Consider the following 14840-nt stretch of genomic DNA (forward strand, 5'->3'; position numbering starts at 1 on the left):
TTGAACAAATGTTGCTTATGAAATTGTGTGACTAACCGAGGAGCATGCACAGCTCCTGCTGGCTCCCAAGAACAATCCTCCGGTCCATAGCATTTCCATTTAATCAAATACCAAGCCTTCTGGCCCCGTTTCTTGATGTCCAAGATTCGTTCTACTTCATATTCCTTTTGTCCTTCTTTCAGTATTGCTGGCGGCCGTTTAGTCGTCATCCCGGGATCTGCGGGTTTAAGTAAAGATACATCGAACACGGGGTGTATGGGCACATTTTTAGGCAAACGTAATTTCATAGCAGTTTCAGAAACACATTGAATAATGGTATATGGCCCAATGAATCTAGGCATGAATTTACGTGATCCTATCATAGATAAATCTCGAGTCGACAACCACACTCTGTTCCCCACTTGATATTTAGGGCTGTCCTGCCTATGCTTATCAGCTTGTGTTTTATATTGTCTTTTGGCATACTCCAAATTGGCCCCAGCTCTTTGTCTGACTTCCAGAAGCAACTGTTTTCGCTCTTGTAACACTGACATGCTGTTTACCTCTAGCAAATGTTCAGGTATCATATTCTGCTCATAACCATACAAACACTCATTAGGAGCCATTCCCAGTGAACTATGAAAGGTGTTGTTATATGTGAATTCTGCCAACCATAAGGCTTGAACCCAGGATTCTCTTCCATCTCCCAAATACCCTCGCAAATACTGCTCAAGTGTTTGATTCACCCTTTCTGTCTGACCATGTGTTTCAGGGTGATAGCTGGTGGATAGAGCACAGTTGATTCCCAAAAGTCGACAAAAAGCACGCCAAAACCTGGAAGTGAACTGAGAACCCCTGTCTGAAACGATACTCTTTGGGAGGCCATGTAATCTCACTATATGTTGCAGAAATAACTCCGCCAACTGGCCTGCCCCTGGTATAACAACACAAGGCACAAAATGAGCCTGTTAGACAAAAAATCCACTACTACCAAAATTGTGTCAAATTGATTGTCAGGAGGCAAATCCGTGATGAAATCCATGGAAATGTGAGTCCATGATTTCTCAGGAGTGGGTAATGGCTGTAACAATCCCCTTTTCTTAACATAATCTGCCTTATTTCGTAAACAATTTTCACATTGTACCAAGTAAGTCATTATATCTTGCCTTAAGGTGGGCCACCAGAAATATTTTTCCAAGAACATTTTCATTTTTCTCTGACCTGCATATCCCGCCGAGGGGGATTTATGACACCAGAATAACGCCCTGTCTTGTAGCATTTTGGTTGGTAAATACAATCTACCCTGATGGTATGGTAATCCTTCCCGTTCTGTTCTTGTCGGATGACTATTCCACCACACCTGCAATTGTCTAGCGGGTAATGCTTTTTTCACCTGCTCAATGAATTGCTTAGTAATAGACCCAATGATCTTGTTGGGCGCAATTATTGCTTTCTTTTCACTGACAATATTGTCTAAATTCTGTTGCCGAGTTAAGGCATCCGCCTTCCCATTCTTATTTCCTGGTCTGAATGTCATCACAAAATCAAATTAATTGAAATACTGAGACCACCTTAATTGCCTTGGACTTAAAGTTTGAGCTGTCTTAAAGTACTGCAAATTTTTGTGATCGGTTACCACCACCACCTGATGCCGTGCTCCCAGTAAATAATGTCTCCACTCAAGGAATGCTGATCGGATAGCCAATAATTCTTTATCAGTGATGGAATAATTTTGTTCACAACCTGACAGTTTCCTAGAATAGAATGCCACCGGGTGCCATGCTCCTGTCTCATCCTTTTGAGACAGAATAGCTCCTATGGCCACATTACTGGCATCTGTCGCCACCTGAAAAACCCTTTCAGTGTTTGGATGTCTTAAAACAGGTGCAGTAGTAAATGACACCTTCAACTCCTGAAAGGCTTTTTCTGCCTCAGCACTCCACTTAAAACTCACTGCTTTCTTAAGCAATTGTGTAATGGGTGTTACAATTTCCGAGAAATTGCCAATGAATCTTCTGTAAAAGTTGGCAAACCCCAAAAACGACAGAATGTGCATTGTGGTGATGGCCAATCCCTTACGGCCTGCACTTTCTTGGGATCCATCACAATTCCTGTTGCAGTCAAAATAAAACCCAAAAACTCTACTTGAGTCACATGGAAGGCACATTTCTCCAATTTAACACATAATTGATGCCCTTGCAACCATTGCAATACCTTTTGTACATGTTGTACATGTTGCTCTGGAGAGTCTGAATAAATTAAAATATTGTCAATATAAACAATAACAAAAACATCAATGAAATCATGCAATACCTCTTGCATAAAGAACTGAAAAGCCGCTGGAGCATTACATAAACCAAAAGGCATAACCAAATACTCAAACAACCCAAACGTTGTCTTGAAAGCGGTTTTCCACTCATCGCCCTCTTTAACTTGTATCAGGTGATATGCTCCTCTCAAATCCAACTTAGTATACATCTTGGCTGTCCTCACTTGATCCAAGCGAACCGCAATCAATGGCAAGGGAAATCTGTTCTTAATTGTTATCTTATTTAAGGCACGATAATCTATGCATGTTCGTAAAGTTCCTTCCTTCTTAGGAACAAAAAACAATGGTGAGGAGACTGGGGACGTGGACTGCCGTATAAACCCCTTAGCCAACATCTCATCCAAATAGTCACGGAAATACTGGTTTTCTTTTTCTGTAAGAGCGTAAATCCTACTGCAAGGCAATTTTGCTTCTTCTTCCAATTCGATAACGCAATCATAAGATCTATGGGGAGGTAATTGTTCTGCCACCCTTTTGTCAAACACCTTAACAAACTCTTGATACTGTGGAGGAATCTCTCCAATCATAGCCCCCACCATCTGGTTGTCCAATCCCCTCTCTGTCAACACTTTGACTGGTCCTGCTTCTGCTACTGTATGTCCCTGACAATGTTCCTCCTCAAACCACAATAGTTGTCTTCTCCAATCAATTCTAGGATTATGCAATACCAACCATGACATGCCCAAAATCAATCTGAACTGCGGGGCTGTAATCAAATCAAATGTGATTTCCTCCCTATGACCTGATTCACATATCATCTCCAAACTTTGATTCTTTTTCCGTATGGGCCCAGATACTAACGGTGACCCATCCACCGATTGCACACCTTCCATCTTTAGTTTCTCCACTACTGGCAATCCTAACTGTTTAGCAAAAGAAATATCTACAAAAAATTACCTGTAGCCCCTGAATCAACCATGGCCATCACCTCTTGTTTAGTGCACGAAAAACATAATGTTACCAAAATGTAAAAATGAGAAGTTTTACCCCCCACTGTATTTGCCAAACATCTTTCGGGCCTGACACCTGTGTTCCCCATAAGGTCGGCCCATCTCTTTTCCCGCTTCCTTGGTACTCTTTTCACCTCCCACCTTCTTCTGCGGAGTTTTGGGACAAGTGCGTATAAAATGTCCCACCTGCCCACAATAAAGACATAACTTGTTCATTTTACGTTGTTCCTTTTCACTTGCTGATAATGGCTCTCTTATACTTCCAATCTGCATGGGCTCTACTTCACTCATCCTGCCTCCCCGCCCACGATCCAATCGTGCAAAGGGGACTACCTCTGGCCTTTTCTTGTCCCCTTTTCTCTCATTCATCCTATGATCCAAACATAAAGCCAAGTCGATCATTGCCGTACACGTACTGGGTTGCGGCTCAACTTGAGCAATGGCATCTTTAAACTCCTCACGTAACCCCTGATAAAACAACAGTCTGCTTGGCCACCGGCCACTCTGTTTCAATTACCAGCCGATTAAACTGTGTTACATAGGTGACCAAGTCCCCAGTTCCTTGTTTTAATCCCAACAGTTCCTTATCCTGAGCTAACGACACCTCCCGTCGTCAAATAGTCTGCCAAATTCCGCTAAAAAACCATCCCAGTTATATAACAACGGATCGTCCTTTTGTACCAATGGCATAGCCCAAGCAGCGGCGTCCCCAGTTAAATAGGAGATTACAAACGCGGTGCTTGCCTGTATTGTCTCAAAAGCTGTAGGTTTACATAAAAAATGCAGTCTACATTGAGTGAGAAACATCATATATTTTTGGGGATCTCCCGCAAAACGCTCTGGTGCTGCCAGCGGAACACTACTTGGAGGTTGAACAATTACCGTGGGGTTTTGACTAGTAGAAGCTCCTGTTGCCCGATTACTCTCCAATGGTGTTCTCTGGGCTACCAAACTCTGAACTTGTGTCTTTAGATTATCCAACTCTTGTCGAGCATGTGCCAACTCTACCTGAATATCCTGTAGTGCCTTTAGCACATCGGCTAAAGGCGACGGTGTCGCTTCCATTTGGCGTGGGTGGCTTATTATGTCAATGCGAGGGGAGAGTATTCGACACTCTCTCCCGAACCACAGAAGCCGAATGAAAGTCGACCCTCCACCCGTGGTTGGCACAGGTGCCTGATAGTATAAACAGGACACCACGTGGCAGCCAGTGGGGAAAAGAGGAGTTAGGGAGAGGTTGTGGATGGGTAGGGGTGTATAGGAACACCAGAAAGAGGTTGAGGGAACACCTAAAGTGGATAGGACGAGGGGAAACCACAGGGAAAACACCCTACCTGTCTCTACTTGTAACACTCTGTACTCGTAGCATTCATACCAAACCATACATATCTCTCCCTAAGGCTTGACAACTCTTAATACGTGTCGAAACCACTGGGTACTAGCAACATAAGCTTACATACACCTTATTCAGTATATCTGGGTCTAGGATGCCAGACTGACAGCACTAGTCTCATATCAACATGTAAGTAGATTGCCATCTACCAAACTGGTTGTACTCACATTGATCACAATGACATTGAATACAATGATAGACAAGAACACATGGCCATCAGGCACGTATAAGCAATGAACATAAAACATGACATGCAACGTGGACTTGATAACATAACTGAAGGCACCATATCCCCTTTGGAATGCAGAGAGTTCCCTACACCCCCAGCAGAGTCCTTCCTTGTTCTGCACGGTTAAACTCCAACCCGCACTTAGACCTGAACACAAGAAATGCTGTGCAATAAATCCAACATTATCCGCAATTGAAAAGAAGAAACAAGTTCCTAAACAAACTCGTGTAACACTTATCTGAAGTCCGGGAGACCCGCAGGTCGTCCCGGACACCACAGTAATCCGCCCGTAACTGGCAGCCAGGAACCTCCGCCCGCCGCCGCCCAATATATTCACACAGTCTCCCCAGCACATATCTCATGTCCGGGAGTTGTGTGAGCCGTCCCGGACGCAACAATCACTGCGTTTGCTGTTCACTCGCGGCCGCTGCCAATCGTCTGAGCTCCTTCATAGAACGTGCTGCAGCCGCCGCATCCCGAAGTCCTGACACGCACGTCTCCTGCTGCCGATACAAAATAAGCCACACCTGCCATATGCCGCTTGCCCATTTATTGCTTTTGCTGATTGTTCACAGCTGTTCCAACGGGCGCACGGCTAGGACTACACCCTTCTGAAAGTGCTGCTGGGAGTTGTAGTTTTACTCCAGATTTTCCCATTTCTGCATGTTTTTACGCACCATCCCTTAATCCTAACAGAGAGCAGTAGACCGAAGGGAAAAGGGGAGAGCATTAGACAGAAGAGAGGAGGGGAGATCAGTAGACAGAAGGGAAAAGGGGAAGGAGAGCAGTAGACAGAAGGAGAGAGGGGAGATCAGTAGACAGAAGGGAAGAGGGGAGAGCAGCAGACAGATGGGAAGAGGGGAGGGAGAGCAGTAGACAGAAGGGAAGAGGGGAGAGCAGTAGAGAGAAGGGAAGAGGGGAGAGCAGCAGACAGAAGGGGAAGATGGGAGGGAGAGCAGTAGACAGAAGGGAAGAGGGCAGACCAGTAGACAGAAGGGAAGAGGGGAGGGAGAGCAGTAGACAGATGGGAAGAGGGGCGGGAGATCAGTAGACAGAAGGGAAGGGGGACAGCAGTAGACAAAAGGGAAGAGGGGAGAGCAGAAGAGAGAAGGGAAGGGAAGAGCAGAAGAGGGAAGGGGAGAGCAGTAGACAGAAGGGAAGAGGGCAGAGCAGTAGACAGAAGGGGAGGGACAGCAGTAGACAGGTGGGAAGGGGGAGAGCAGTAGACGAAAGGGAAGAGGGGAGAGCAGTAGACAGAAGGGAAGAGGGGAGAGCAGTAGACAGAAGGAAAGAGGGGAGAGCAGTAGACAGAAGAGGAGGGAGAGCAGTAGACAGAAGGGAAGAGGGAAGAGCCGTAGAAAGAGGGGAGAGCAGAAGACAGAAGGGAAGAGGGGAGGGAGAGCAGTAGACAGAAGGGAAGAGGGGAGAGCAGAAGACAGAAGGGAAGAGGGGAGGGGGAGCAGTAGACAGAAGGGAAGAGGGGAGGGAGAGCAGTAGACAGAAGGGAAGAGGGGAGGGAGAGCAATAGACAGAAGGGAAGAGGGGAGGGAGAGCAATAGACAGAAGGGAAGAGGGGGGGAGAGCAATAGACAGAAGGGAAGAGGGGAGGGAGATCAGTAGACAGAAGGGAAAAGGGGAGGGAGAGCAGTAGACAGAAGGAGAGAGGGGAGAGCAGTAGACAGAAGGAAAGAGGGGAGAGCAGCAGACAGATGGGAAGAGGGTAGGGAGAGCAGTAGAAGGAAGGGAAGAGGGGAGAGCAGCAGATAGAAGGGAAGAGGGGAGGGAGAGCAGTAGACAGAAGGGAAGAGGGGAGAGCAGCAGACAGAAGGGAAGAGGGGAGGGAGAGTAGTAGACCGAAGGGAAGAGGGGAGAGCAGCAGATAGAAGGGAAGAGGGGAGGGGGAGCAGTAGACAGAAGGGAAGAGGGGAGAGCAGCAGACAGAAGGGAAGAGGGGAGGGAGAGTAGTAGACAGAAGGGAAGGGGGAGAGCTGTAGACAGAAGCGGAGGGACAGCAGTAGACAGGTGGGAAGGGGGAGAGCAGTAGATGGAACGGAAGAGGGGAGAGCAGTAGACAGAAGGGAAGGGAAGAGCAGTAGACAGAAGGGAAGTGGTGAGAGCAGTAGACAGAAGGAAAGAGGGGAGAGCAGTAGACAGAAGGGGAGGGAGAGCAGTAGACAGGAGGGGGAAGAGCCGTAGAAAGAGAGGAGAGCAGTAGGCAGAGGGGAAGAGGGTAGAGCAGTAGGCAGAAGCGAAGAAGGGAGATCATTAGAGAGGAGGGGAGCGCAGTAGACAGAAGGGAATAGGGGAGAGCAGCAGACAGAGGGAAAGATGGGAGAGCAGTGGACGGAAGGGACAGAAGGGACGAGCGGAAAGCATTAGGCAGAAGGGAAGTGGGGAGAGCAGTAGACAGAAGGGGAGAGTAGTAGAAGGGAAGAGGGGAGAGCAGTAGACAGAAGGAGAGAGGGTAGCTCAGTAGACGGAAGGGAAGAGGGGAGAGCAGCAGACAAGGGAAGAGGGGATGGAGAGCAGTAGACAGAGGATGGGGGACCAGTAGACAGGGGAAGAGGAGAGAACAGAGGGGAGAGCAGTAGACAGGAGAGAAGAGGGGAGAGCAGTATACAGAAGGGAAGAGGGTAGAGCAGTAGACAGAAGGGGAGAGGGTAGATCAGTAGACAGAAGGGAAGAGGGCAGAGCAGTAGACAGAAGGGAAGAGGGCAGAGCAGTAGACAGAAGGGAAGAGGGGAGAGCAGCAGACAGAAAGGGAGAGGGGGGAATCAATAGACAGAAGGGAAGAGGGGAGAGCAGTAGACAGAAGGGGAGGGAGAGCAGTACATAGAAGGGAAGGGGGAGAGCAGCAGACAGATGGGAAGAGGGGAGGGAGAGCAGTAGACAGAAGGGGAGAGGGGAGATCAGTAGACAGAAGGGAAGAGGGGAGGGAGAGCAGTAGACAGAAGGGAAGAGGGGAGGGAGAGCAATAGACAGAAGGGAAGAGGGGAGGGAAAGCAATAGACAGAAGGGAAGAGGGGGGGAGAGCAATAGACAGAAGGGAAGAGGGGAGGGAGATCAGTAGACAGAAGGGAAGAGGGGAGGGAGAGCAGCAGACAGAAGGGAAGAGGGGATGGAGAGCAGTAGACAGAAGGGAAGAGGGGAGAGCAGAAGACAGAAGGGAAGAGGGGAGGGAGAGCAGTAGACAGAAGGCAAGAGGGGAGGGAGATCAGTAGACAGAAGGGAAAGGGGGAGGGAGAGCAGTAGACAGAAGGAGAGAGGGGAGATCAGTAGACAGAAGGGAAGAGGGGAGAGCAGCAGACAGATGGGAAGAGGGTAGGGAGAGCAGTAGAAGGAAGGGAAGAGGGGAGAGCAGCAGATAGAAGGGAAGAGGGGAGGGAGAGCAGTAGACAGAAGGGAAGAGGGGAGAGCAGCAGACAGAAGGGAAGAGGGGAGGGAGAGTAGTAGACCGAAGGGAAGAGGGGAGAGCAGCAGATAGAAGGGAAGAGGGGAGGGGGAGCAGTAGACAGAAGGGAAGAGGGGAGAGCAGCAGACAGAAGGGAAGAGGGGAGGGAGAGTAGTAGACAGAAGGGAAGGGGGAGAGCTGTAGACAGAAGCGGAGGGACAGCAGTAGACAGGTGGGAAGGGGGAGAGCAGTAGATGGAAGGGAAGAGGGGAGAGCAGTAGACAGAAGGGAAGGGAAGAGCAGTAGACAGAAGGGAAGTGGTGAGAGCAGTAGACAGAAGGGGAGGGAGAGCAGTAGACAGGAGGGGGAAGAGCCGTAGAAAGAGGGGAGAGCAGTAGGCAGAGGGGAAGAGGGGAGAGCAGTAGGCAGAAGGGAAGAAGGGAGAGCAGTAGAGAGGAGGGGAGCGCAGTAGACAGAAGGGAATAGGGGAGAGCAGTAGACAGAGGGAAAGATGGGAGAGCAGTGAACGGAAGGGACAGAAGGGACGAGCGGAAAGCATTAGGCAGAAGGGAAGTGGGGAGAGCAGTAGACAGAAGGGGAGAGTAGTAGAAGGGAAGAGGGGAGACCAGTAGACGAAGGAGAGAGGGTAGATCAGTAGACAGAAGGGAAGAGGGGAGAGCAGCAGACAAGGGAAGAGGGGATGGAGAGCAGTAGACAAAAGATGGGGGACTAGTAGACAGGGGAAGAGGAGAGAACAGAGGGGAGAGCAGTAGACAGGAGAGAAGAGGGTAGAGCAGTAGACAGAAGGGAAGAGGGTAGAGCAGTAGACAGAAGGGGAGAGGGTAGATCAGTAGACAGAAGGGAAGAGGGCAGAGCAGTAGACAGAAGGGAAGAGGGCAGAGCAGTAGACAGAAGGGAAGAGGGGAGAGCAGCAGACAGAAAGGGAGAGGGGGGAATCAGTAGACAGAAGGGAAGAGGGGAGAGCAGTAGACAGAAGGGGAGGGAGAGCAGTACATAGAAGGGAAGGGAGAGAGCAGCAGACAGATGGGAAGAGGGGAGGGAGAGCAGTAGACAGAAGGGGAGAGGGGAGATCAGTAGACAGAAGGGAAGAGGGCAGAGCAGTAGACAGAAGGGGAGAGGGGGGAATCAGTAGACAGAAGGGAAGAGGGGAGAGCAGCAGACAAGGGAAGAGGGGATGGAGAGCAGTAGACAGAAGGGAGGAGGGGAGGGAGTGCAGTAGACAGAAGGGAAAAGGGGAGAGCATTAGACAGAAGAGAGGAGGGGAGATCAATAGACAGAAGGGAAGAGGGGAAGGAGAGCAGTAGACAGAAGGAGAGAGGGGAGAGCAGCAGACAAGGGAAGAGGGGAGGGAGAGTAGTAGACCGAAGGGAAGAGGGCAGAGCAGTAGACAGAAGGGAAGAGGGGAGAGCAGTAGACAGAAGGGGAGAGGGGTGATCAGTAGACAGAAGGGAAGTGGGCAGAGCAGTAGACAGAAGGGAAGAGGGGAGTGAGAGCAGTAGACAGAAGGGAAGAGGGGAGCGAGAGTGTCAATGCGAGGGGAGAGTATTCGACACTCCCGAACCACAGAAGCCGAATGAAAGTCGACCCTCCACCCATGGTTGGCACAGGCGCCTGATAGTATAAACAGGACACCACGTGGCAGCCAGTGGGGGGAAGAGGAGTTAGGGAGAGGTTGTGGATGGGTAGGGGAGTATAGGAACACCGGAAAGAGGTTGAGGGAACACCTAAAGTGAATAGGACGAGGTGAAACCGCAGGGAAAACACCCTACCTGTCTCTACTTGTAACACCCTGTACTCGTAGCATTCATACTAAACCATACATATCTCTCCCTAAGGCTTGACAACTCTTAATACGTGTCGAAACCACAGGGTACTAGCAACATAAGCTTACATACACCTTATTCAGTATATCTGAGTCTGGGATGCCAGACTGACAGCACTAGTCTCATATCAACATGTAAGTAGATTGCCATCTACCAAACTGGTTGTACTCACATTGATCACAATGACATTAAATACAATGATAGACAAGAACACATGGCCATCAGGCACGTATAAGCAATGAACATAAAACATGACATGCAACGTGGACTTGATAACATAACTGAAGGCACCATATCCCCTTTGGAATGCAGAGAGTTCCCTACACCCCCAGCAGAGTCCTTCCTTGTTCTGCACGGGTTAAACTCCAACCCGCACTTAGACCTGAACACAAGAAATGCTGTGCAATAAATCCAACATTATCCGCAATTGAAAAGAAGAAACGAGTTTCTAAACAAACTCGTGTAACACTTATCTGAAGTCCGGGAGACCCGCAGGTCTTCTCACCAGTACTTATCTCATGTCCAGGAGGCCTGTGAGCCGCCCCGGACGCAACAATCACTGCGTTTGCTGTTCACTCGCGGCCGCTGCCAATCGTCTGAGCTCCTTCATAGAACGTGCTGCAGCCGCCGCATCCCGAAGTCCTGACACGCACGTCTCCTGCTGCCGATACAAAATAAGCCACACCTGCCGTATGCCGCTTGCCCATTTATTGCTTTTGCTGATTGTTCACAGCTGTTCCAACGGGCGCACGGCTAGGACTACACCCTTCTGAAAGTGCTGCTGGGAGTTGTAGTTTTACTCCAGATTTTCCCATTTCTGCATGTTTTTACGCACCATCCCTTAATCCTAACAGAGAGCAGTAGACCGAAGGGAAAAGGGGAGAGCATTAGACAGAAGAGAGGAGGGGAGATCAGTAGACAGAAGGGAAGAGGGGAAGGAGAGCAGTAGACAGAAGGAGAGAGGGGAGATCAGTAGACAGAAGGGAAGAGGGGAGAGCAGCAGACAGCTGGGAAGAGGGGAGGGAGAGCAGTAGACAGAAGGGAAGAGGGGAGAGCAGTAGAGAGAAGGGAAGAGGGGAGAGCAGCAGACAGAAGGGAAGATGGGAGGGAGAGCAGTAGACAGAAGGGAAGAGGGCAGACCAGTAGACAGAAGGGAAGAGGGGAGGGAGAGCAGTAGACAGAAGGGAAGAGGGGCGGGAGATCAGTAGACAGAAGGGAAGGGGGAGAGCAGTAGACAAAAGGGAATAGGGGAGAGCAGAAGAGAGAAGGGAAGGTGAGAGCAGAAGATAGAAGGGAAGGGGAGAGCAGTAGACAGAAGGGAAGAGGGCAGAGCAGTAGACAGAAGGGGAGGGACAGCAGTAGACAGGTGGGAAGGGGGAGAGCAGTAGACGAAAGGGAAGAGGGGAGAGCAGTAGACAGAAGGGAAGAGGGGAGAGCAGTAGACAGAAGGAAAGAGGGGAGAGCAGTAGACAGAAGAGGAGGGAGAGCAGTAGACAGAAGGGAAGAGGGAAGAGCCGTAGAAAGAGGGGAGAGCAGTAGGCAGAGGGGAAGAGGGGAGAGCAGTAGGCAGAAGCAAAGAAGGGAGACCAGTAGAGAGGAGGGGAACGCAGTAGACAGAAGGGAAGAGGGCAGAGCAGTAGACAGAAGGGGAGGGACAGCAGTAGACAGGTGGGAAGGGGGAGAGCAGTAGACGGAAGGGAAGAGGGGAGAGTTGTAGACAGAAGGGGAGATGGGAGACCAGTAGGCAGAAGGGAAGAGGGCAGAGCAGTAGACAAAAGGGGAGCTGGGAGATCAGTAGACTGAAGGGAAGAGGGCAGAGCATTAGACAGAAGGGAGGAGGGGAGATCAGTAGACAGAAGGGAAGAGGGGAAGGAGAGCAGTAGACAAAAGGAGAGAGGGGAGATCAGTAGACAGATGTGAAGAGGGGAGAGCAGCAGACAGATGGGAAGAAGGGAAGGAGAGCAGTAGACAGAAGGGAAGAGGGGAGAGCAGTAGAGAGAAGGGAAGAGGGGCGAGCAGCAGACAGATGGGGAGGGAGAGCAGTAGACAGAAGGGAAGAGGGGAGAGCAGCAGACAGAAGGGAAGATGGGAGGGAGAGCAGTAGACAGAAGGGAAGAGGGGAGACCAGTAGACAGAAGGGAAGATGGGGAGGTAGAACAGTAGACAGAAGGGAAAAGGGGCGGCAGAGCAATAGACAGAAGGCAAGGGGGAAAGCAGTAGACTTAAGGGAAGAGGGGAGAGCAGAAAAGAAAAGGGAAGGGAGAGAACAGTAGACAGAAGGGAAGAGGGCAGAGCAGAAGAGAGAAGGGAAGGGGGAGAACAGTAGAGAGAAGGGAAGGGGGAGAACAGTAGACAGAAGGGAAGAGGGCAGAGCAGTAGACAGAAGGGGAGGGACAGCTGTAGACAGGTGGGAAGGAGAGAGCAGTAGACGGAAGGGAAGAGGGGAGAGCAGTAGACAGAAGGAAAGAGGGGAGAGCAGTAGACAGAAGGGGAGGGAGAGCAGTAGATAGAAGGGAAGAGCCGTAGAAAGAGGGGAGAGCAGTAGGCAGAAGCGAAGAAGGGAGACCAGTAGAGAGGAGGGGAATGCAGTAGACAGAAGGGAAGAGGGGAGAGCAGTAGACAGAGGGAAAGATGGGAGAGCAGTGGACAGAAGGGATGAGCGGAAAGCATTAGGCAGAAGGGAAGTGGGGAGAGCAGTAGATGAAGGGGAGAGTAGTAGACAGGAGGGAACAGGGGAGACCAGTAGACAGAGGGGAGAGCAGCAGAAAGAAGGGAAGAGGGGAGAGCAGTAGACAAAAGGGAAGAGGGGTGAGCTGTAGACAGAAGATGGGGGACCAGTAGACAGGGGAAGAGGAGAGAACAGAGGGGAGAGCAGTAGACAGAAGAGAAGAGGGGAGAGCAGTAGACAGAGGGAAAGAGGGTAGAGCAGTAGACAGTAAGGAAGAAGAGAGATCACTAGACCGAAGGGAAGAGAGGAGAGCATTAGACGGGAAGAGGGGAGACCAGTAGAAAGAAGGGGAGAGTAGTAGACAGAAAGGGAGAGTAGTAGACAGAGGAGAAGAGGGGGAGCAGTAGACGGAAGAAAGAGGGGAGAGCAGTGAACAGAAGGGAAGAGGGGAGATCAGTAGACAGAGGGGAAGAGGGAGGGCAATAGAAAGAAGGGAAGATGGGGAGGCCAGTAAACAGAACTTGAGAGGGGAGAGCAGTAGACAGATGGGAAGAGGGGGAGAGCAGTAGACAGAAGGGAAGAGGGGAGAGCAGTAGACAGAAGGGAGTAGGGAGCGCTGAAGACGGAAAGGAAGAGGTGAGAGCAGTAGAGAGAAAGGAAGAGAGTAGAGCAATAGATAGAGGAGCTGGAGGAAAAGGCAAGATAAAGAGTGAGAGGAGAGGAGGAGGAAAATGACACAAGGGCTGCGTAAAACTCAAAGATGAAAGGAGTAAGGAGAAAAGGACAGAGGAACAAGTGGTGAAGGTCACAGTGGAGAATTAATTCAATATGTGAGAGGAGAATGAGATCAGAGACAAAGCAGGATGTAGGGCCTCTTCTTTCTCTCCTCGATCGTGGACCAGTCTTGCAACCTCCAATAGATCAGGAATGTCCCTCTTTCCAGAGCTCATTTGAGAAATGGGGATACCTGGTAGTAGTGGTGGTTGTTGCTGGAGTTCAGAACTAGGTGTTTTCCATTCTCATTGGATCCTCATCAGCAGCCCCTGCCCCTCTACTGGACGATTGTACGCAATTGCTGATTTGGGGACCTTTCCCCTATAGGTTCCCAGAGAGACAGTGATTGTATACAGCCCTTTCTATAGGGGCTATGGTGCTATTCTGGGTAATATATCAATAGTACCTGCTTGCTTTGGAGGTAGTACATCGTCTGTCGTGAGGGAGAGAGAACGGCGTCCTAGGACCTGAGCAGAGATAGAAACTGATGCTATTATGCCTCTGAGCCGTTCTGTTAGAAGACCAATCTAATTGGTAATCATTGGACTTCTGTTCGAAATTAGTCACATTTCGGTGAGAATCCACTTCGGGTTTCTCAATCTGCGCTCCTAACGTTGACTGTTAGCTCAATGCAGACTCTTGTCTGACTCGAATGAAACGAGACCACCAAAGAATCGATATTGGACCTCTTAGCGGCCCGGATCGGTCTTCTGGCTGTAGACAAGAACAACCATCTCTTTGGCCATTTTGACTTTGTATGCTGTTGACAAAGAACAGACAGGGCTCCCCTGATGAATTTCCCTGTTTTTATTGTGTTAATAGAGTGTGAGGAATGAAACATGTTGGGATGAACGTGTATGAATTGGTTTGACTTTGAGTGTAACAACTTTAGTTCGGTATGAGAAAACTGAATATTAATATTTACTCTCCGATTATAAATTTGTGTTGACTTAATTTTCACAATTTTTTGTGGAGTACAGTGAATTTCCACCTCTACGATTATTTCTTTACAATATCTGTCTGCTCAATGTACAACCATCTACTGTTTGACAAACAATTGAATATGTTTTGTCTCTTAAAACCTAATTTTATCTGATATTTAGATTAATACAAATTTATATTTTTGATACCAAATTGGACTGGTGCTAAGTTTAATTTTCCATAAACCACCAGTGACGCTCAATAACAAAGCACTTCTTAGTGAGTTCATGAGGAATTAGTACCCTTTCCTGAAATAGATTGCTGCCTACAAGCTCTGGCGTGTTAGTTAAAGGTTTGATACC

General features: G+C 49.3%; 1 protein-coding gene across 1 annotated transcript in view; it reads left to right on the forward strand.

Moving 5' to 3' along the window:
• Positions 1 to 14840, forward strand: part of LOC138489489 (zinc finger protein 345-like) — a 194371-nt gene that overhangs the window by 102530 nt on the left and 77001 nt on the right. The window lies entirely within an intron of this gene.

The sequence above is a fragment of the Ambystoma mexicanum genome, chromosome 9 (genome assembly GCF_040938575.1).
Source record: "Ambystoma mexicanum isolate Mex_15411 chromosome 9, UKY_AmexF1_1, whole genome shotgun sequence".
NCBI classification, from domain to species: domain Eukaryota; kingdom Metazoa; phylum Chordata; class Amphibia; order Caudata; family Ambystomatidae; genus Ambystoma; species Ambystoma mexicanum.